This window comes from Muntiacus reevesi, chromosome 3 (assembly GCF_963930625.1).
Source record: "Muntiacus reevesi chromosome 3, mMunRee1.1, whole genome shotgun sequence".
In the NCBI taxonomy this organism is placed as follows: Eukaryota; Metazoa; Chordata; class Mammalia; order Artiodactyla; family Cervidae; genus Muntiacus; species Muntiacus reevesi.
The window spans coordinates 148,112,543-148,115,021 of record NC_089251.1 but is presented as its reverse complement, the minus strand read 5'-3'; the positions used below and the strand labels follow the sequence as shown (position 1 = coordinate 148,115,021).

Here is a 2,479-nt window from a genome sequence, read left to right as displayed (position 1 = left end):
ACATATTTTAAAAGTCTATTAAAAGAAATATAAGGAATGTTAAAACTGGATGGTGTGATATCTAGTGAAATACAGACTTAAAATCTATGCCATTAGAACCTGCAAATTTATAAGAACGAGCTTTAAATCTGTTAGCAGTTGAATTTCTAGGTAAAGTTCTCACTATTCTCTATGGTTATCAAATGGATCGTTATAACCTCAACATTCATTTATATAATCCAAATGTTACTTATCCCATTATATATAACCCCATTATTTTTTTAAATAGCTAATATAATTTAGCTCACATCTGATGCATATATCAGGATCAAAATTTAATTCTAATTTTCCTGAACTAGAAAATAGGTTTTGTCTGAGCTCTGCAGAACATTTAACTTTAACTTGTAATTCTCAGTATGCTTCTATTACTTTCAGAGAATAATAGGGAGTATGCCTGCAGGTAGTTTAATACTGTTAAACTCCTATGGATCACAATGAAATACCATGTAGCCCAGCATGCTTTATATTTTAAAAGTTGTGGGTTGTTAACAATACACTTTTATTAAAATTCCTATTAATTTTTGCTGTCAACCTGAATATAAAATTACTTTATCACTTTTCTGTAGAATAAAAAAGTGAAGAAAATATTACTTTATTTCTAAGTGTTTATCTGACCAAAAATGGAAAAAGAAATTCAGAAAAAGTCAACTATATTATAGTCTAAGAATATACAATTTTTGAATATTTTAGTACTGAAATGGCACAGTTATACATCTATTCATGTAGTGATTTGTTCCAAAGATATTTAGTATTGAGCCAAGGAATTGTATGAAGCTTTAAGGATAGGGCAGCTAGCAATAATTAAACCTCTGCCCTCATGAAGCTTTCATTCTAGTGGGAGTAATAAACAGTAGACATATAGTAATTCAAGTACTGATACTATGATAAAGAAAAATAGGAGTATTACCTAACATGAATCTGAATTAAGCATGAAAAGTGGATGAACGCATTCCAACAATAAAGCAAAGCCTATATAAAGGACCTAAGGTGAGAAATGACTGAGCAACTGAAATGAACTGAACTGAACTGAAGGTGAGAAATTGCTGGTGAGGAGTGCTCCCAGGAGTGCAAGTAGATTAGAGTGGCCAAAGAATTGTGAACAAGAGAGCCCAAGGTACCAGATGAAGCTGGGATGAAGACAAGGACAGATAATCAGGCCTCTGTAAATCATGGTGGGATATTGAGCTTCTCCTAGTACTAAGAAGCCATTGATGTGTCAAAAGGCTGCCCCTGGATACTGAGGGAGAGATCATGTGTGAACATCATTTAGTGTCAAAAAGTGGAAAACATGAATTAATTTCTTTTGCAAACAATGATAAAGTTTTGGATATTGCTTGAAATGTTAAATGTTTTAAAACTGCAAGTAGAAATACAGATATCAATTTCAACATTAGGAATGAAGACTTCTTAGTATATAGGAAGATGTAGTGTCTAAGGAGTAAAAATAATATATCTATTCCATTAGATCTCCTACCTTTCTTCTCTTTTAGTCCACAATAAAGACCCTGTCATGATGTCAGGGTGGTGCTTTCTTTGGTAATATATATGTGAAAACTGGAACAATGCAGAGAAGATTAGCATGGCCCCTGCACAAATATGACCCAGAAATGCATATGGTCTTTCATATTTTTAGGTTGTTAATAGAGGAGATCCTAAGAGTTCTCTCATGATAAGGGGAAGTTTTCTTTCTTTTAGTGTATCTATATGAAATGATGAATGTTAACTAAATTTATTGTGGCAATCATTTCACAGTATATGTAAATCAAGCCATCATGCTCTGTACCTTAAACTTACACAGTGATATATGTCTATTGTTGTTCCATTGTGCAGTCATATCCGACTCTTTGGACTGCAGCACACAGGCCTCCCTGTCCCTCACCATCTTCTGGAGTTTGCCCAAACTCATGTTCATTGCCAGTGAGTCATCTGTGCACATCAAATGACCAAAATTCTGGAGCTTCAGCTTCAACATCAGTCACTCTGGTGAATATTCAGGGTTGATCTCCCTTCAGATTGCCTGGTTTGATCTCCTTGCTGTCCAAGGGACTTTTGGGAGCCTACTCCAGCACCACAATTTGAAGGCATCAATTCTTTGGCATTCTGCCTTCTTTATGGTCCAGCTCTCACAACCATATGTGACCCCTGGGAAGACCATACCCTTGACTATACAGACTTGTGGGGGCAGAGTAATGTCACTGCTCTTCTTTTTTTTTTTTTTTTCCACTTATTTTTATTAGTTGGAGGCTAATTACTTTACAATATTGTAGTGGTTTTTGTCATCCATTGACATGAATCAGCCATGGGTTTACAAGTGTTCCCCATCCCGCTCCCCGCTCCCACACTGTCTAGGTTGTCATCGCTTTCCTGCCATGAAGCAATCATCTTCTGTTTTCATGGCTGCAGTCACTACCCACAGTGATCTTGGAGCCCAAGGAGAGGA

General features: G+C 35.8%; 1 non-coding gene across 1 annotated transcript; it reads left to right on the top strand.

Annotated features, from left to right (window-relative positions):
• Positions 1-1,565: 1,565 nt before the first annotated feature.
• Positions 1,566-1,670, top strand: LOC136165715 (U6 spliceosomal RNA). Its single transcript, XR_010662713.1, has one exon. It is a non-coding gene; the product is annotated as a U6 spliceosomal RNA (small nuclear RNA).
• The last annotated feature ends 809 nt before the right edge of the window (positions 1,671-2,479 follow it).